General features: G+C 37.9%; 1 protein-coding gene and 1 long non-coding RNA gene across 9 annotated transcripts in view; one reads left to right on the top strand and one right to left on the bottom strand.

Annotated features, from left to right (window-relative positions):
* Positions 1 to 22,166, bottom strand: part of BIRC6 (baculoviral IAP repeat containing 6) — a 4,524,268-nt gene that overhangs the window by 347,704 nt on the left and 4,154,398 nt on the right. The gene's annotated exons all lie outside the window — the stretch shown is intronic.
* On the top strand, positions 10,178 to 14,126 carry LOC122790840. Its single transcript, XR_006363045.1, has 2 exons — positions 10,178 to 11,072; positions 12,047 to 14,126. It is a non-coding gene; the product is annotated as an uncharacterized LOC122790840 (long non-coding RNA).

The raw sequence follows: 22,166 nt of genomic DNA, 5'->3' as shown, positions 1-22,166 counted from the left end.
TAAGCAGGAACAGGAGAACATACTACTTAATAATAGGATTGGAAGAATTTGTTGAAGGGTAGTAACTTATACATAAGATAGTAAGATCCCAATTCGGTTGTTCCTAGGTACAATAAGTCAGCTTAGAAGGTAGTGGCCTTAAAGTGGCAGGAAGAGAGATGTAAATGGTGTTGGCCAAGACTAACAGTGAGAGATACTCTAGTCAGGGTTAGTACAGGGACATAGCCAGTGAGTTGTAAGGTATGATTTGAGGTTTTTTTTTTATAGTGAAGTTGAAGAAAGAGATGTAAGTTCACCAGGAGGAAGGTGCCAGCTTTTGCCTACAGTGTTAGCAAAAAGGGATTCTCCTGCTTTATTGTTAGGTTTTTGGGTAGTAACGAGTAGTTTGTTTGCAGAGCGCAGGTTTGTAAGATTCTTATATGGGCAGATTAGACTTGTGAGAATTGGTGTGTTGCTTGGATGATAAAGGGTTTTATGGGTAATAGTTAGTTGGTGAAATAGAATTTGGTTCTGCAGTTCCAGCCAACCCAGTTGATTCAGATTTTGGCAGTGGTGGGATCTAACTGGGGAGCCGGTAGCAAATCTGGCAATACTATTGTAGGAGATTGCCAGCTTGTTGAGGTTGCTTTTAGATAGATTTGTATATAGGGGAGGCATAAAAGAGTGTTGAGATGAGGTGGGTGTGGGCAATAGTAGTTCTAGCTATGGAAGTAAGGAAGGGTTTAATTCTATACAGGGAGCCTAGTTTTCGGTTAACTGATTTTATTGTGGTGTTAATATGAGTATCATAGTTAAGGTTGTGGTCAATTGTCACTCCTAAGAGTTTAGTGGTAGTGTCAGGGGATATAACTGTACCATTTTTAGATTTAATACTGAAGTGAAGTGGGGTGGACTTGAGTGTGGGAGTAAACAGCAGTAGTTTAGTCTTTTTGGGGTTAAGGAGGAGGCAACACTGTAAAAACCATTCCTCAACAAGCTCAAAGACATTTTGGGTGAGGGACTGCAGTTCAGACAGCCCAGTAGCTGAGGAGATTAAAGTGGAGTCATCTGCATATTGAATGGATATAGCATTTGGGATACTAGTGGATAGATCGCTTGGGGTACACCAAGGAAGACAGGAAGGTGGAAAGATAAGAGTGTTGTCCCAGAGCACTGCCTGTTATCTAAGTAGGACTTGAACCACTGTAGAGCTTGATTATCAAGTGAAAGGGACTTAAGTATGTTCAGTAGTAGGTGATGGTTAACCATATCGAATGCTTTTGAAAGATCTATAAAGATAGCAGAAGACAGGGTGTTATTGTCCTGATGATGTAATTAAGTTTTTGTATACAATTTTTTTCTAGTATCATAGCAAGTGGTCTTATAATAGCAAACTGGACTGCAATCTGTGACACTGGAAAGAAAAGGTATCTCTAGAACAGATTTAAGCATTTTGTGTCTAAAGCTATATGACATGACACTTGTTAATGAAAGATTACAGATAAATACTAAAGCTTTTCCTAGGACTGGTCTATCTTATCTCAGAAATGAAGGAGGAAAGTGTGGATATTGGAGAAATAAGAATATTATATTTTTATTAAGTAGTCCTGCACTGTTTTATATTTGATAGGTGTGAACACAAATTAAGATTGTTGATAGTTTTGTGGAATGGGGTAGTTGGAGTGAGTAGTTGAACTATTTTAAGGAAAGTACAGTTGTATAAAATCTTAACATAACAGTAGACGTCCTTCTCTTCACTGTTGCAGCATTCTTCACTGAAGGAATCCCTTACCAAGGGTAGCACAATGTCCGACCAGTATACCAAAGCCTTAGTATTTTAAGGTTATCGTACATCCCACAAATGCTCCCTGCTCACAGTGTAGGGAATAAAGGTGACATACAGACTTACATACCTCAGAAGTGAAAAGCCTCAGGAGGAACAACAGTCCAAGGAGAAGAGGAGGAACATGTGCATCCAGAATGAAAAAAGGAGGAGTAAAGAAAAGGGGGAGAAGGGAGGGAGCGAATACTGCAAAGTTGAAGAGAAGAACATCTATTGTTATGGCCAGATTTTACACAACTGCACTATGTCCTTCCATATAACTGTTGCAGTATTCTTCACAAAAGGGAGAATACAAAAGCTCACGAGGAAATATGGGAGGAGGTAGGCCCCGGACAGCTCTCAAGAAAGCCATGTAGGACAGCTCTGGCAAATCCGGTTCTAGTCCTGGAAACAACACCTAATTTGTAATGCTTAGTAAATGTATGGACAGAGGTCCAAGATGCAGCCTTAATGATGAAATTGGTGTCTAAACCTTTAAAAAAAAAAGCATCACAGGAAGCCACAGCCCTGGTAAAATGAGCTTTAATAGAAGCAGAAAGGCTTTTCCCATGAAAGGAGTAACAAAAAGAAATGGCTTTAGAGATCCATGTAGAAATGACTGGTTTGGAAACAGTCAGGCCTAGAGATCAATTGCTTAGACTTGCAAATAGCCTTAGTCTTATCCAAATAATACCTGAGCTGTCTATACAAATCCAACGTGGGAGGAACCTTCTCACTAGTAGACTGCAGAGAAGGAAAAAGTGGGCTAATTAATAAACTGATTAACAGACAATTCATTAACCCCCTTGGGCATAAAAGAATGATTACTATGAAGAGATATCCCTGTCACTATGAAAAAACAAAAAAGGAGGAACAGACATAAGGGCCTGAAACCCAGGCACACTCTTGGCTGAAGTAAGGGCCAAAGGAAGAACAGTTCTCCATGGACAATACTGCACAGAAACTGATGCTGCAGGCTCAAAAGGAGCCTGAATCAATTTTTCAGGATCAAAATTAAGGTTCCAGGAAGGAGGAATAGTTTGCCTGTGATGCCTAATATGAAAGATGCCTTGAACAATTTGCTTGACCTCAAACCTAGAGCCCAAATGAGGAATCAAAGGCAGAGAAGCAGAAATAGCTGAAAGGTGACCTTAAACTGAAGAATACGCTAACCACCATGGAACAATTCACACAAATAAGACAGACCTAAAGAAATCTCAACAGAAAATGGATCCTGATTATAAGCAAGGCACCAGACAGAAAATCTCTTCCAGTTAAATACATAGAGTTTCCTGGTAGTGGGTTTTCTGGGCTCCTGAAGAACCAGAAACACGACCTCAGAAAAAAAAGGTGCCCAAAAAGGATCAAAACCCTATCACCCACAATATCAGTTGAATAGTGGACAAGTGAGGATGGATGAGAGACCCTTGTCTTGTGTGAGCAGGTCCACCCAGTGAGGTAACTTGTGGTGACTGCCCTTGGCTAGGTGCAGAAGAAGAAGAAGGAACCAATGCTGTATGGGCCAAAAGGGAGTCACCAGCAAGATTTTGGGGGAGTCATGCTCTATCTTAAGCAGGACCTTCCCTTGGTATGAGAGAAAGAGGAAGGAAGGCATGGAGAATGATCCTCTTCCAAGAAAAAAGACAGGGTGCTCACCTTCCATGTCAGAGGACTTGGAACTCTGGTGCAAAAAAGAAGTTGTGTTATGGGCCTACTCAAAGAATATGCCACAATGTTTTGCTCTGAAGGAATATACACAGCTTATAGAATCACCTGATATTGGAAAGCCAGATCTCAAACTTGAAGAGGTAGTCTGCACAAAAGGTAGGACTGTGCCCCCCCCCCCCACCCACTTGTTGATGTACCACATCACAGTCATATTCTCTGTAAAGATTTTGAGAGGCCCTGGAAGAAAAAGTGTGTGAAAGGCCTGAAAAGCAAGGAGGAGAGCTCTTATCTCCTTGATGTTGATGTGGTCTGCCCTCTGATGAATGGGCCAAATACCTTGAACCTTGAGAGGGGTGAAAGAAGCACTCCATTTGGGGTATTCAAAAAAAGTTCCTGAGAGGGGATTGGGGGCTGAAAAGTAAGCCCTGGGTTGAGACACAACTGATGAATCCACCGCTGAAGCTCCAGTGTGAGGCATGGAAAAAGGAGGACTAGAAAGTCTAAAGGATAACAGTGTTGGAGCCATACTGACTTTAGGAACCACTGTAGCTTCCTCATATGGAGTCTAGCTAGAGGAAGCATAGGAATGGTGGAAGCCATGAATCCCAGAACCCTTAGAAATTCCCTGGCTGTAACTCAGAGTCTAGGAAGAAGGGATTGAAAAAAAGACAATTAGAGCGAGAGCCTTGTGTGGTAGCAGGGAAGCCAGCAGAGGAATGGTTTGGAGCCTGCAACCGAGAAAAACTTAAAACATCAGAAGGAGTCAGGAAGGATTTCTGGAAATTTATAGTAAACCCTAGGCTTTGCAAGAGACAAATAGCATAGCGAAGGTGCAAAAGTAAGAACTCGGAAGAAGAAGGCTGAATGAGCAGATTGTCCAGGTAAGGAAAGATGTGTATCACTCTCATCCTGCAAAAGGCAATCATAGAAGTGAGGCATTTGGTGAAAAGCCTTGGGGCAGTAGAGAGACCAAATGGCAAAGCAGAGAACTGAAAATGCAAGGAAGAAACAGAGAAATGCAAATATTTCCTGAAACAGGGATGAATAGGTATGTGAAGATAAGCATCCTTGAGATCCAGACAGACCATGAAAGCTTGAGGAAGAAGAACAGGAAATAAAGTCTGAATAGAAGGCATTCGAAAGGAAGGGATCTTCAGAAAGGTGTTGAGCTGAGAAAAGTTCACCACATGCTTCCAGGTACCTTCTTTCCTGGGAACCAAAAACATTCTGGAATAAAAACCCTCTTCCTCCTGGGAAGTGGGAACTGCTTTGATATGACAAAAGACCCTGAAGAACATTCGGAAAGAAAGGCAGCTACTTTCATTTGTGAAATATATCCTGAACGAAGCACCTTTTTTTCCATTTCCTGACTTAGTTATTTCTTAAAGAAATGCTACAGTGTTCTAAACCATTTTTAAGAGGTTGACCATTGCCTACTATTCCCTCCATAATCTGTGTTCTACATATCTTAAAGAGTTGCTGAGACCCGCTGATCTACCTAGCATCTCATTAGATCAGAGATGGCCTTACAAATAGGCCAGCAAGGCAACCACCTAAGGCACTGTTATTGGAAGAGCATTCTTTCTGCTTTAATTTATTTATTACAGTAATGAGATTTGTACTTTCATTGCTCTAAAAAATAAATAAAATGTGATGCCCTGGTTCAACAAAACAGATTCACTTCACAGTGTGACGGTCACCCCAGGGGGAAGGTGCTTCACTTGACTTGACCATTCAAGTCAATAGAGCAAAGTCACACATCAGAGTTGTGTTGTGAGGTTTCCATGACATTGAAACATTCAAATGATAGACAAGATGCTATCACACTGACTAGAGTGAGGGCTAATCACCAATATGATATTTTTTAAATTAAGTATAGAATTTTCTTTAAAAAAGATTTAACTACAGTGAGTGGCTGCTCAGAGAGTCAGGACTAGAAGGATATTCAGCTGAATTCTAGAGGGTAATGGAATGGTGTGAGACAGCAGTAGGTATTTTTTTCATAATGCTAGCACTGATCAACCAAATAATTTCTGACAATGTTTATGACCTTGTGATTTGCGAGGAGAAATTTGGAACACTGTAATGTGTTACAACTTGCCTGTGTGGCCTAGTAGCAGAGGTTAAACTTATTACACTGCCATCAGACCTCATGGCTATAAATGCTGGGTGGAGGTTGGGCATACATCTCACCTATCTTTGACTCTGGAGACAGGAGGTTGAGAGGTGGGGGGGGGGCTGGAGCTCGGCTGGATACAAGTAACTTGACGATCTTTATCGCTCAGTACTACCTGGCTTTGCAGAATTAGTGTGCATTTGTGAGAGGTAAGACAGACTACTTAATTTGACACTTGATATGCACAGAGTAGGTAAAATTGCTGGGGCTGTCTGTGCAGAAAATTGACTAGCTGCCTGCTGTTGCTTATTATTTTGGATTTGCTACACTAATGTGATTTATGTGAATAAACACAGAATATTTTTATGTGTGGTAATTTCTGTTTGAAAGAAAAGTGAAATGCATTCCAATTACAAGACGGTTATCCTCTTTCAACACAATCAAACATTTGAATTGTACACAGATGTGGTTATAACTGCCTGTTGGTGGCTGTCTAGATGAAACTAACTCATCCTCTTGTCACTTGCTCAGTTTACAGTCATTTCTCAAGGGGATAAAATGCATCACAGAATACCCAGACCTTCATTGCTTCTTGGGAGCTAGTGCCCCCCCCCCAAACACCAAGGCTATACAAACAGAATTCAACATGGGCTTATCTGTGGCCTCTGCCCTGAATCCCATCTAGTAAAAAACTGGCCCTGATTGGAGGTGTACAAAGAAGGTCAGTGTAGCTTGTATGGGGAGACAACTTTACTACTAGACCTCAGAGATCACTATCTTGTGTTGGACTGGGGACAGTGTTATTATTTCCTTAACTTTCCTCACAAACTTCAGAGGGGTGCACAGAGAACCAGTAAATTTGTACATGATCACTATATATTGTCTCAAAGTAGTTTGAGAACATTACTGTAACTATGTTTTTTATTTTTTTCATTTTCCTCACAATCAAACATCAGATGCATATAAAAGTGGCTGTCTTTTGGGGAGGTTAAAGATGCATTTTGTTTATATAGGTCTCTGATCAAATATGTTCTTTTTGTTTTGTTTTTTTTTTCAATTTTGTCCAAGTGTGACATCAGAGGGGTGCACATAAGGTGGCTGTCTTTTGATGGCAGGGGTGAGGAGGCATGCTGTATACACATACGACAGCAGTGACTTGAAATATAATCGTGGTCATTTTTCTCAATTTTCTTCCCAATTTAACACCAGACAGGATACACAAAGTGACTACCTTTTTAAGGTGGCATATTGAGGCAGGTAATATTTCAAGGTATGATTATTTATCATCACAAGCATTTGTCTTTTATGTTTATTATGCACGGCTGCTTTGTTACATTTGAGCACTAAGCCTTGAATACAATTCATTTCTTCCCTGAAATAAAATATATATATATATATATATATATATATGTATAGACACACACACACACACACACACATGTATATATACATGACTTACTTTCTTTCCTTATGTATGACTTTTGTTCAGGCCATTACTGAATCAAAAGGCTGGTGGTAAGCTCACCTCAGAGAATCTATAACCCTATGGCTTCTGGGATCTAATAGGTGGTCCCTAGACCCCCAGCTTAATTTAATTACTACAATGTATTCTTGGTCAGTACATGCATTTTGAAAGGATTCAGAGAAAAAAAAAGTTGAAAAGCAAGACTGAATTTCTTCCCTTAATCAGGATTTTTGATCAGGCCATCATCGAAGGAAAAAGTTGTTTAAAAATGTGAAATGCACATCAGAGTTTCTACAACCCTCGCAGTTTCTGGTGAACATGCGACTTAATGCAGTTTAATCTTAGTCAGTTAGGGTATGCTGAAAGGACTTGGCAGAAAAACAAAACTTGAAGAGCAAAGACTCACTTTCTTCCCTTAGGCATAATTTTTGTTCAGGCTACAGTTGCATGAAAAAGTTGTTTTAAAAACTATAACATGTACCTCAGAGCATCTAACCCCCCATGCCTTAATGCAGTTATTTCTACCGGCTTTATTACAGTGTAGTCTTGGTCAGTTTGTGTAAAACAAAGCAGAAAAGCAAAGGAATAACTTTCTTCCCTTAATCATGAGTTTTGCTCGAGCCATCATTGGATGTAATGCTTGTTTAAAAAAGAAAAAAACTATAAAGTACACAACAGAAAAGCATCTAGAAATCATGCATGGCTTCTTGCAATCCCTAGACTCCAGCTTAATATACTTCTTTACTGCACAGTTAACAGAGAGCAGTCTTGCCTACACAGAATATGTTGAATGAATATGCAGGGAAAACCGAAGAGTAACACAAACTGTGAGAAAGAAGGAAAACAATTTAATTAGAAAAAGTAGGTAGGATGGGATGTGGAGGAACTGGGTGGCTTGTGTGCATTTTTGTGAAGGTCCATGGACAGTGGGGTGGGGGGCACTACAGAGGCTGCTGGCAATCCCATGGACCCAGTTAGAGATCTCAGGCAGGTTTGTATACCTTGTCCCCAATGTGTGAGACAAGCTACAGTCAGGTAAGCAATGCCTACTCTTTTAGGAGATCCCGGAAGTTTCATATATTCCAGAAAGTCCACTAAATCCGATGCAGGGCATTGCACCCTCATTCAGATTTTTACAAATTTATCTTTTTTATTTAACATTTACTGACATGACACTTTTATAATAGTCTGTCTTGCTCCGTTTCTATTTTTAATTTTTTTTTTTTTTTTTTTACTTCTGTCCAGTTTTGTTTCTATTTTTAAAATGTTTAGATTTTAAGCATTCAGCTATTTTTATTGACCTGTGATTTTTTTCAGCTGGTATCTCCCTGCTACGGATATTTCCAGGTAACTATGGAGCACTTGGTCTTTCTTTTTTAATGCATATAAATATGGCATCTTTACGGACGGTATGGTTGAGGTTCTTTAAGGAACAATAATGGTCTGGGTTGTGGCCAGGCCTGAAACAAACCAGATATACCACATGGTGGCTTTTCATGTACATTTTCTATCTTAAGAATACTTGCTCAAAACATATTATTTTATAGTAATAAATAAATAAATAAATAAAGATTTCTGAGTGAAATAACAGCAAATACTAAAGAAGAAAACAGTAAAAAAAACTTAAGGGGAGAAAGGAAAGGAAAAAGATAATGACATTCCTTTAAAGACTAATGGTAGAGGAGGTAAGAAAAGAAACTGTGGATGGGAGGGATGGCTCTTTACCTAGCATTTCTAAATACACAATGACTACACAGCAAGACAGCCATCAAAAGCAGTGGTCCTACTAATGGTGATTGCTCAAAGGTGAGCCGGTGGACTGCCACCTACAGTTTTGACAAGGCTACCTGTCAAATGATGAAAGTCCTGAAGAAAACAGAAAATGCAATTAAATATCTCTCATCAAGCTTTCTATATATACTGTGTGCAAAAATGAAAACGACATGGGAAAGCCCGTTCTGTTTTCATATAAAAGCTGAAGTTTTACAATGGCAGATGGATGGTCAAAAAACAATCAATAAAAAATGACTAGGGGCTTGAACAAATAAAAGTCAGTCTTCCACAGATACAGGCAGTGTTTTAGCAGCCTCCTCAAATTGAGACAACAGAATAAAGAAGAAAAGGATGGAAAACGTGTGCATTTTTTTCTTTCTAAAAAGTAACAATTAGAACTCCAAGCAAAGATATTGTCTTCTGATAATATCAACGTTTGATATATGAAAACAAAACTGATTCACAATCATATACAGTCGGTGTTATACTATTATTTCTCAAACTGATTACAGTTTTATACACAGGCAAAAAAATGAAGTCCATTCCACTAAAAGGAAACACTGGAAAGTCAAGACATATTTCCCATATTTCTAACAACAAATTCGTACATGTGAACCTGTTACATTTTCTGAGTTTGAAATGCAACCCACTTAATCTCAGAAGACATGCATTTGCTTCAGCTCATTAAATCAAAGTAAGCAGTCTCCATTATTACTCTTACCTAAACAGTTCCTACCCCAGGACAAAAGCAAGGCAGGAAAGCTACTACATTCAGGGCTACAAGAAAATGAGTCCCATGTTTACATACACAGCCTGTCACACACCACATTTTTTTATGGCTTTCTGATATGACACTTGCACCATTTTCTCTCAGTCAGCTAAGAATGCCTTTGGCTTCCAGCTGCTTGATTACCCAATGAAAAGAAAGCTAAGTATAGCACGCAGATTAGTAAGTGATGTCAGAGTGTTGTGTGTGTGTGTGGGGGGGGTGCACACAGCACAAACCACAGAGCAACTGTGAAATGCACTACAACGCTGATTTCAGCTTTAAAAGTCCTTTTACAATGCTATTAAAAACACAGCCACATACATTGAAATATGACTCTAAGTAGCAGGATTTACAAACTTTGCATGTTTTGAGTACGGACACAGATAAAACATTAGATGAAGGTGAATTATTTTCTTAAAGCGTTACTCCCTTCAGACAAAGCGGGAAAAGACAAAAGGGAAAAACACTGCTTCTGCCAGAATGATTTAATGTCAGTATTTGTCGTAAAGCACTTCATCAGAAAACAATGAAGTATAGTCAACTCCACCCCCCCCCCCCAAAAAAAAGAAAAAAAAATACTGCACAGTACGGATTTTCCATTTCCTCTTTATGAAATTAAAATATGCTGGGGATGACGGCAGAGCAGCAGAGAACAGTGCATTGTCATGCAATGCACAGTGCCTGCAAAGGTGCCTTGTAGCTTATTCCTTATTCAAAGAGTGCCAAGTGCGTGTTTAATCAATGTCACGGCTCACTACAGTATACAACTAAAAGCATCTTCTCTCTTCAGATGAGCTTGACTGCTGAGTTATGCAATACTCAAAAGAGGACCTCAGAATTTAACGGTTTGCCAGAAGATCTGAAAGGACTTGCAGAAAAACGGAAAGTGCAGCTAGACAGTTTGTGGGAATTTTAAGTTAGTCTGAGCTGCTGTGCTGTGGAATAAACAGTTTAATTTGTTGAATTTGGAGTTACAGCAACTTAGCCCAGGAAATCAGATGACTGACCATTAACAAGTTGAGAGGTGCGCAATAATCGGATATCTTGACAATTTTTGCTGTGTGACCAAGCAGAAACTACTAAGGCACTCATAAGACCATCCCAGATAATTATTAACTATTCTCCATTAAAAAAAAACTTCTTGTAACCACCAAGTAGATGTGGATATGTAAAAGAATCACAATGAAACACAGAACTGCATTCGATTCTTCTTTTCTTTGTCACGTTGCTTCAGTGGATTACTGATTTTTAGAAATGAGAGGACAGGCTTCCTACACTTCAGTTTCTTAACCTGCTCCATCACCAAACAATACCATTTTATATTCACGAGTTTTGAACTCTCTCAAGAATCAAGCCACCATATATGTATGTACATAACCAAATGCAAACCAGCTCTTCATGAGGAAATCAAGCAACTTATCATTGTTACAAGGGGCTCAGAACTATGCCCAGTGCCATTTTACTCCTGATGAGGTATAGGGTAAGATATACTTTTCCTTAATTTAGTACAGACCACAGTTTTTCTCCATCTTGGGAATGGTGTAAGGGAGCCTGTTGTGTACTCAGTTTTTCAGGGACTTATGATGTGGACATCTGCAAACTCCATCCGAATAGTGGAAGAATCCTAGTTAATCTTAGCACTAGTTATTACACCTGTTTATTTAACATAAAGTAATGAAAAACAGTAGTATAAGCAGTACTGCATGAAAGACAGACTAGATAATCAGTAATGGTTTCAACAGCTGCCTAACATTGAGTTAAATGGAATGGTTTGGATTAAAAAAGTAGATAAAACCCTGCAAAACAAAATTAGGTTTTCATATCTGTGTGATATATATATATACACACACACACACACACACACACACATGTATACATATATATATATATACATACATACACACACACACACACATATATATATATATATATATATATATATATACACACACACACATATATATATATATATATATACAGAAATATTAAAAAGTAAATTGTAATTACTAGAATTCTATTTTTTACAGCCAAGTCTTGCAGTCTAAAATCACTTTCAGCTGTGCTGTAACCTACCGCTAAGCATCTAATTGCAAGAACTATAAAAAAGTCATACATCACTAAATCTATATAATTGTTCAGGCTTGCAATACATAACAAGAAAATACAGACACGCTATGATAACTCCAGCTCTGATAAAAATAAAAGTGTTCATAACTGCTGATACAATCAGCATCCAAGTGTGTGGATAAATCCGTGGAAAATTCCTGAGTATGAATTTAAAGTATTTAAATGTTCTAAAAGCTTTTAAAATTGTCACTAGAAATTAATTTACCTATGTTTATTCCTTCTTCAGAAAAGAAAAGGGAATGAAGGGAAGGGGCTTACGTTATCTGTGTACTTTGTGAAAATCCCCCTTCAGGAATTATATATGTTTACTGTTTTCTTGTTTAACAGGCATCTAAAGAAGTAGTGGTGAAGTTACTAGCTACAGAAATGGGCCCAGTGGCTGTCACCGCAGTAGATGATGTCAAGAGACGAGAAGAGAAGGAAGAAAAAGAAGAGTCCATATTGGCTATGCTTGGGATAGTTGGAACTGTGCTAAATCTCTTTGTCATTGTTTTTGTGTACATCTATACTACCCTTTGATATACTGATGGCAGCTGTGCTAAGTGTGCAAGCGGATGCAGCAGTGATTACAAATAACGCCCTGGTCAACCATCACAGGGATACAAGGATGAAATACCAAGATAAGAATGTTATGTCCGAGATGAGGCTATATCCTGGTGGTCCAGAGATGCAGTCAATGCATGTAAACTCAGAACTACAAAATAACCTACTGCTGGTACACCTGAATGTAAAATGATGCTCAGTTACTGCCTCATGGACAAACCCACAGGAAAAAGGCCGTAAAGCTATTTGTCCAAAAAAATATCCACATCACAGACTTAAAACTGAAACATTACGATAGCCTTATAACCATATAGAGTTTGTTACAATTTCATTCTACAAAATTCTAGAACAGATTGTTACTCTGATGGAGAGAAAAAAATACAGCAAGCAAATCAGTTTGGAATTTCTGAAAAACAAAAAGCATCTGACAACTCAAAGTTGCAATGGCAGCAAAACTACTACCATTACAAAGCCTGTCCAGGAAAAAAAATCCTCATTTATAGTTTGTATTGCTCAAATTCTGTAAAACACTGCAGCAATTATGCTCATTGCTTCTCCACACACTTCATTCCTCCACTGAGTCTGAAGAATTTATAAAAGGCACATTCCTATAACTGCAAAATGAAAATAAAGCTGTATGATGAGGTCATGTGTATGAGAAATGCACTTGTACATTCTCCACAGATGCTGGAACAACACTTTTACTGTAATGCTGCTCCCTTAATATAGCTGACATATATTTCGCAGCAAAGTCATATTTAATACTAAACTGAGACAATGACTTAAGATCTCTCTGTAAAATTTCTAAAAAGCTTTGAACTTGTAAACTACTGTTTTACTGGATCCTACATGTGTAGAAATGGATAAAAAATATAATTTTTCAGGTTTCCTTAAGCGTTGTGAATTCAGTGTTAATGTACTTGTCTAAACTACAGGTTCTGCTAAAGTAAAAAAAAAATAACCAAATAATAGTTCAAATGCTGGGGAAAAAACACAAAGGAAAATTATACCCAAATGGCAAAGAAGATACAGTCCGAACAGCCTTTGAAGGGTAAATGGTAATTTTTATTTATGAATTCAAGCAACATCCATCACACTTCTCAAAGGCCTCTGATTTTCAGGGATGTCCCTGATTCCAGTTTTGAATAGTATTTTTGTCCCTTGTAGAGTCTGGGAAAAAGTCAAGATCATATTCTCAACATAAACATTACAGCTATAACTTCTAATCCTTCAGAAAATCCATAGTAATACACATCCTCTTTACACACTCAACTAAGTGAAAAGCACCAGTAACCTTAAACATACTTCTGGGTTTTGGACTTTTGTACCTGATTTTGAGGTAAGTGGCTAACAGCTATTGTACCTAAAACAATTACTAAAGTTGGGAAAAGGTAAGTGCAGCATAAATCTGAATCCAATGGAGTTAAAGGCAGACATACAGATGTACACAGTGAGCGAATGAGTTAAAAGTAAACAGATTTGAAAGTGAAAAAGTATTGTGTATTACAGTGGGAAAGCTGGAGCACATAAACATGGTACTAATAATGCTGAAAACACAAATGCTCTGCTTATTAAATCAGATGGCTAAGTGCTACAAAATATTTTATCAGTTACATAATTGTAGAAACAGCTCGAACAAATGCAGCAAAAATGAGTACGCCTCAATGCACTAATATCATGAAAATATGTTTGAGTTACTGGGTATGTTCTGCAACAACTTAAAGTAACATCAAATTTGAAAATCAACATTTGTGTTAGGCTGTTTATATAGTACACTGTTACAAAGATGGTTACTGTAAAATGTATTTATCAGAAAAGATGCATCTCTCTGTAAAGGTATATTTAATAAAGTTTTTAAATTACATTAAGATTTTCAACCCCTAGTAATATTATGTTCAAGAGTGCTTTTCACAAGACAGAAACTACTGTTCCTAAAATAAGGAAAACTGTTATTCAGACATAAAAATTAGAATCACGTACCGAAAAACTGTTTTCCTAACCTGTCGATTCCTGAGGGGAACCTCTATATTTAGAGCAGATTTTATCTACTTTCTTAAATTCTCAATTAACAAAATGCAGGGGAACTACTGGCCTGACATGAACTTTAAAGCCAGTTAGCTATTAAATGTTTAGCAACTGATACACACAGCCAAAGAAAGGCATCTGTAACCTGCAAATCCAAACAGAAAAGCTTTCTATTTAGGATCACTGATGCCTCAAGTATGACATGCCCTGTATAGTTCGCTTGAAAACCAAAGTCAGTGTGTGTGAGAGACTGTGTGTGTGTTTGGGGGGGGGGGGGGGTTGGAGGATATACTGCCTCAAAATGAATAGAACTAAATGTGAAATGTGAAAAAGCCAATGCAGCCTTTATCCTGCAATCCTTGAACTTTTCCAACAAAATATCTATCCTACATACTGGAAACTAGTACTAAGCATATTTGTGTCATGGTGTTCACATTAATTATGATTTCAAAGAAAACACTATTTTAATGTATGTTTACATTTTATGAATATTACATATCAGCAAAATCAGAAATTATGTAAAATGTATCAGGATGAAGAGACATTTCAAAGAAATGAAAAATGCATTAATTCTGAAATTAATTACTCCCGATTTTTTTGTACAGTTATTATTTTTATTTTGGGCTTTATAAACACAAGTACTCGAGTTAAAAGAAATGAGCTTTGGACTAATGCTCTGAAACAGTGCAACTTTTATGTAAACGTATATATAACAGCTGAACCTCAGTAATATACAACATGTAATACGGCAGTACTATATCACAAAAGAGTTTTCTGACAAGCAATGACTAATGAAAACTATTCTACATTTTATTTAATACTTTATTTGACTAATGCAATAAATGAATGCAGCACATAAAAGGCAGCTGCATAAATTCTTCCACGATATGGATAACTCTACTCTGCCCCAAAGACAAATTACCACATACTGCTGCCCAAGTAAGGAAAAACAAAACAACTGATTCTGTCTTACTTTCTCTCCATTTCCAAAAGGGTTTATTAATAAAACAAGAACTTAAAAAGTGCTCTGACTCTACAAGTTTTTATAATGTTATATTATACAGTTTTACTATCTTCAAATATTATCCAAGACGCAGAGGCATTATGCTGTTTTATGTGGGGGCATTTATCAGGGTTTCATTAAATGGTAGAACACAACAGGTATAAGCATCTTTGTTCAAACATTATAAGGAAGCACTAGTTAGACTGACAGAGTAGCACACTATGCAGGTGTCAAAATCAAACTCAGATCAGCAAATTGTACCTTACCAATTCATGGAAAAAAGTGCCACCTTGGGGAAACCCCTTCAGAGCATCCATAGTTTGAAAACTGTACACTGCAGAACTGCAGAGACCTGTACCTAGCACTATAAATCAAATTAGCCATTTATAAGCAAAACTAGCTGACTACACTGACTGCCGTATCAATATGAAATCTCTCTGAAGTGAATGACATTAACAGTCATACAACTAGATGGCATTATCTTGCATGGATGGCAAAAAAGACATACCAGCAGGTGTGTCAAGTAACAGGAAACTGTTTATACTCCTTCAAGAAAATGCTCACTTCACAGTCGTTAACACTTTCTAGAAAGTCAGCACAGATGTATGCATTAATGCTTATGCTACCGTAATGTATGATGTTTTGGGGCAAGAGGGTAGGAAGGCAAAATTGTTATAAATTTGAATAATGAAATGGTAAAACAATTTTGTTAAAACTTATTTTCTCAGGATTAATAATTTATCAGCTGGGGATGACCTTCTTTCTACCTCAATTTCACTAATGCAGGTACAAATTTCAGTAACAAAGAAATTATTTTCCACAGCACTTTCATCAGTTACTTTCAGTCTTTTGAGTTCCACCTTCAAAATAATATGTTCTAAAAATAAACCTACTAATACAGAAAGTGTTACAATGTATTGCAGAAGTGTAAAGAATGATTCCAACAGACAAGATCTAGATTTGCTTCAAAGTGCACCACCCTCCACTAGCTACAAAGAGGACCATTACAACAAAAATAAAGATTAAATTCTTTGATCAGAACCTTGGCTCACTTCAGGACCAATCAGGAACCAACAACTGTAACAGCCAATCCTTGCACATAAAACTGGAGCTAATTTCTAAACATATTGAAAAAAAAATAATCCTGATATATGAAGCGACTTTGTAACTGAAAAAAAACATATAGACAAGGCTCGGTGTAATCTCACATATGTTGCAAGTAATCTCTCAGCAAGTAGGGCCTGCAGTTCTTGGTAACCAGCTAGCCCCACTACTAAGTTCATGGGTCAACATATTTTTTATTCAACTGCAGTAGCTATTCATATAAGTGGAAGACAGGCACCCAACAGAGGAAAACATGCTACATTATTTTACTGATGACAAGATTTTAGGACTGGACAGAATTTTTGACCAATAACAGAGACAAAACTCACAGAACAGAGTACAAGCTGAGGTCTGGAACAATGAAAAGAGAAGAGAACTACTTAGGAGACAAGACAGGTAAAGGCTGTAACAAATGCTATATATATATATTGAAAGGAAAGTTGAACAACTTGTGTTGCCAAGAATGATTAACTCCTCCACATTTTAACATTTATAGAAAAAGATGTATTTGGAAAGCAAGATTAAAAATACTGGTATCTAGTGTAAGCAACCTCTTCACAAAACGAATGTTTTGTTTGTTTTGTCTTTCGGCTTTTTCCCGGTAAGGGGTCGCCACAGCGGAACTTCAGTCTGCTAATGATTGGCAGTAGATTTTTACGAAATGCCAAGGTGCCAGCTCGATGTCCAACCTTCAACGAAGGCACGCCCATTTACGCACGCATGTCTTTCGAACGGTACACAACCGCGGGGAAGACATGCAGACTCCACACAGAAGGCTCTCCCAAGCCCAGCCGAGAATTGAACGGGAGAACCTCTTGCTGTGACGTAACAACGCTGCCACCGTTCCACCGCGGCATTATGGACTGAGAGGTGGCGGTCTTTCAGTTTTGTTCCCCTGGAAAGTACAGTTGTGTAAGTCAACTTATTATAACAGTAGATGTTTGAATGATCACTGCTGCAGTAGCCTTAGCTATAAGGGTTATATCATGCTAAGGATATAACAGCTAGCCAGCTTATACAGTTTCAGTGCATGCTCCTCGTACCCAAATTATTAGTCAGCTTGCGATGAGCTGACTAAAAAGACAGGTTTGGGTGCCAATGCCTTTGGAGCTTTCCTGGTGTTGAAGAGAGTGTTGTTCTGCAAGCTACTGAGGATTCAAAGTCGGCTTGTGCTGTTCCTTTGCTCAGCATTCAAGTTCCCTTTGGGAAAAACCCTTTCACATTGAAAAGTTATTGCTTTAATGTGCATTCCTGTTTAAGAAAGTTATTTTTAAGCTAGATGTTTGTGTTTTAACCGTCTCAAGACCCAAGTTTTAAATGGGAGTGCACATTTTCCTGTCAATTTAAAAGGTGTTCAAAGTAGTTAAAACATTTTTTCTTTGGAGAAATTGAGTTTATTTTGCTTTTTTGTGTTAGCAAAGTGTTTTAAAGTGCTTTTTACTTTGTTTTTATGTGAAAAAAGTTATTTTTAAAGACTTAACATCTTACACTGCTTGCTTTCCCTGTGGGGAAAAAGGCAACATTTTCAGCTCTACTACGGAACAAACTACCAAGTCCCATGGATAGTACTTCTTTCAGGAAAAAAAATAGAAAAAATGAAGCAAACAGCCTTTGCCAATATGGCAGACTAGCAATTTGCCTCAACCACAGGTGGATGACTCTGCTGTGGCTAAAGTTAGTTCTTCAGACCGCTCATATTTTACTTCAGACCCCTCTGGTGCAGCACCAAAGCCACTACTGACCAGGGGTTAGCCACATCCTCTGGAGCTGCTGGGGTCCTCTCAGTGGCAAAGGAGATCCACTCTTGTCAGTTCTGGCTTCTTTGTTTGGTTAGAACATTGTGCCCATCCCTGTGGAATCTGCTGTTGATATTTATAACACTGCTGCCACCATTTCCCCTGTCAATAAGAAACAGGAAGCTAAACATGTATTGACTCCTCCTCAAATTTCCTTAGATAGGAGTAATTTACTGGGTCTAGCTCATGGTTTAATTCAGACTATTGATCCTTATTATAAGGTGGCTTCTGGTAAAAGAAAGAGGGATGCCTCTTTTCCTGAAGAGATTCAAGTGTCTGAAGGGGAGGATACAGGGTTTTCTCCTCAGTTTTCTAATTCAGACTCAGAGGAGAGCACAGTTTCTTATTCTCTCTGTGGGAGTCTCCCTTTCCCTGAGATTATTTCCAGAATGTGCCAGTGTTTTCAGTGGGAGAATACTGATGTTTCTCAGTCCCTCAGAAAATACTAGGAGCTGTTACAGTAGAAATTTCCAGAACCTTCACTAATTCCTTCAGTTCTGTCAGCTTTGAAGGATGTCTCACTGCCTGCAATTTTCCTGAAAGCCAGCCTATTGCCCCCTAAAAAGGAAGAAAGAATGTATAAAGCTCCTCAGTCTTTTAAGTTTTTATACATTTATCCAAAACCTGACCTGTTATTCTAACAACTATCTAATTTTATAACAGCAATATCTGAAATATGTTTCTATCTTTGAGCCTTTGTCCTCTCTTTCTTTTAGGCTTTATCCAGATTTCTTGAGCTAACAGGTTGAGGGGTATGCATAGCTCAACTGCTGCTGCCACTGCTTGACCGATCTCAATCTCTACCTCTCTCTCACACAAATACACTTCCACTTTAAGGTGTGCAAACACACATATACACGCAGACAGAGACAAACATTTAATATTTCTTTTAATTTTACACTCACTAAACAGCAAAAGTGCAGCTTAGCAAGTGTAAAATAATGGCTCAATCAATCTCACTTTCATGCATGCATGCACCCACACATGCACAGACGCACATACCCACAACACTTTTCTATGTTTTGTTAATCTTCTTTTTTGTTTTTTACTTTACACTCGCTACGCAGCAAAAGTGCTGCTTAGTGAGTGTAACAAAGTGGCGACCATTAGATTTTTTACTGTCCCAGCTTCACAGCAGCTTAATATGCAGCCATGAACCATCTGACTCATTTTCAACTGGCATTATCTGTACATTAACACCATGCTAGAGAACATTTGTTTTCCAACCACAGTGGCAATGTACAGGTCACCCATTCTCTACGTCAGTATAACAAACATGGTTCAAACCATCCACACACCAAGTTCTTTCCCATTTAATACAATTTATCAGGCAATACATTCAAATATATTTTAGTACAGGTTATATCTTCAAACTGTTAGGCAACTGGAAATAAAAAAAAAAAGTTTAAACCTTTTCCTCTAAAGCACTAAAGTTTCCAAAGTAAAAACTATGTGCTTTCATATTTCCAACAAGTTTATTTAGTATACATTAAACACACAGTGTTGTGAGTTGCACTGGTTTTGCAAGGAAAAACAGCAAATTGTTATTTCAATATGAATACTATTTGGAAAAATCTTTTCACCCTCTGAAATCTAAACAGTTACATGATTTTTGCATTAAAACTTTAAAAGTATGTATCTTGCAGGAATTCTAGCAGAGAAATGCATGCAGGCACTAAAAGAGATAGGAGATGTTAACTGCACCTCACGTATTATGCAAAGAAGCATGATTTGTATTGCATACACCAATCATGAGCTCTAGGCTGTCGCATCAATAGCAATTACAAAAATTTCCTGCAAGAAATGCCATGCCTTTATGTATGCATGCATGCATGCATGCACGAGTATATTAGGGGGAGGGATAACCATTAGTCAGTGATTCCCTTCTTCAGTTTTAAACTATGCCAAGGTTTCCAATCTCCTCTACTAGCTGGCAGTAGCTGACCTTGGTCACATCATCTCTCCCATAAACAACCCAAAAAGACTAGGGCCCCAACTTCCTTGGTTCATGGAGATGAAATCCCTTACCTATTCCTCACACTTGAGGGTTCATCTATTAATGATACCCTTTTCCTTTATAACATATCAAACACAATGACCGTGTGTACTCCTTACAATGCCCATCTTTATATCCTTCTCTGAATGACTTGTTTGTCTTTTCGGCTTTTCCCGATTAGGGGTTGCCACAGAGGAACTCTGGCCCGCTAATGAATGGCAGTAGATTTTTATGGTGCCGAGTTGCCAGACCAACGCCCAACTTTCAGCAAAGGCATGCCCAATCACGCATGTCTTTCGGAGGCCTCTCGACCACGGGGAGGACATGCAGACTCCACACAGAAGGCACTCCAGCCGAGAATCGAACAGGAGAACCTCTTGCTGTGAGGCAACAATGCTACCACTGTACCACAGCTGGTTGTCTATTTTTGCCTCTATCTGTGATTCAGCAAGCAGCAATGTATCCCTTAACTCCACCCTAGTAATGAGAAAGCAGCAAACAGCTTCTTCTGACCCTTTGACACCTGTGTCACAACATGAGTCCTCAGTGATGCACATGGCTGCTGCTGTGTCTTTGCAAAAGCAGGCCAGTTACAGATAATGCATGTTAACATAAATATTCAGCATGGTAGATGACTTAATAGGACAAAATACACCCACAAACTGCAAAAGGAAGAAATGAAAAAAAAAAAAAAAAAAAAAAAAACATGACTTACTGACTGGTACAAGACAGAAATATCATTTCATTCATAAAAATGCATCCATTACAGGCATGGCTACATTTACAAAGCAAGCAAAAAACTTCACCTGGGTTTTAAAATTACCACAAAAAAATTAAGAGCAAATAAGCTAAATAACAATTCCCTACTCATCTTACACCCCCTAGACTCAGACACTTGAAACATCGACTATGAGTTGGCATTTATTAGAACTATTTAATGGAAGTTGAAAATTCTCTGTACATACTCCCCTATTATTTAGGCAAGCATACTCAGAGTCTCAGGCTTTAGAGTTGAATTTGTTACCACTGAACGGCATTCTGCCTATCAATGTAACTGACTAAAATATGGATTCACAGATGGTATAGCTAGTATTCCATACACCGACAATAAAGTGAATGTACAGAACAAAAAAAATGATTAAAAAGAATAGTATGCACAATTACCTGTTTCAGAGACAAGAGAAAATTGTGGAAAGTTACTTCAACATAGACCTTAACTGCTAGAGTGTATTTCTTTATTCAACATTTTGAAAGTTGATGCTATGAAGCATATAAAACCATGCACATCTGAATCTAACAATGGCACTTTAAGGCGAAATATGTCATCTGGAATATGTCACTTCTATCAGACTACTACATTCTGTTTTTTTTTTGCACAAATAGATACATCATCCTCAGTCAGGCAGAAACAGGACTGCATTGAAAAAAAAATACAATTTGTACAGATAAAAATACAATACAGTTATGAACGGTTGATATGAAAAAGCAGATGGAATATGACATACACAGTATGCCAAGACCAGATTGTACCACACATCAAGCTACTGATTGTAGTCATATTCAGGATAAAATAAAAAAAAAGAAAAAATGTGAATACATGGGGGAGATTAAAAGGTACCTACCCCCCTCATAAATGCTCATGTTCACTTCTGAAATATTTAAAAGAAAATGTATCTTAATTTTACATGATTGTGTCTTAAATGAAATCTGCCCCCTCTGAACACAATCACACTACTCATTTTTTCATACATTCTTTCTCTTGTACAACTCTGTAATCTCTAGGCAGGTCCATAAAGTAGTGCACAAAAAGTTAATGTTGAGCATTGTACACTAATGCTATGTTCTGACCTAATGATGTCAAAAAAATTACTTTAATAAACTCAAACAAGACACGAAGGATATGCATAAGACACACAATGAGCAATAAAGCATAAGACACACAATGAGCAATAAAGAGGTAAAAAAACACTCAGGCACTCT

Source organism: Protopterus annectens, chromosome 1.part2 (assembly GCF_019279795.1).
Source record: "Protopterus annectens isolate FY-2018-M chromosome 1.part2, PAN1.0, whole genome shotgun sequence".
Classification (NCBI taxonomy): domain Eukaryota; kingdom Metazoa; phylum Chordata; order Ceratodontiformes; family Protopteridae; genus Protopterus; species Protopterus annectens.
Note: the sequence above shows the minus strand (reverse complement) of the source record. Positions and strands in the feature narration are given on the sequence as shown.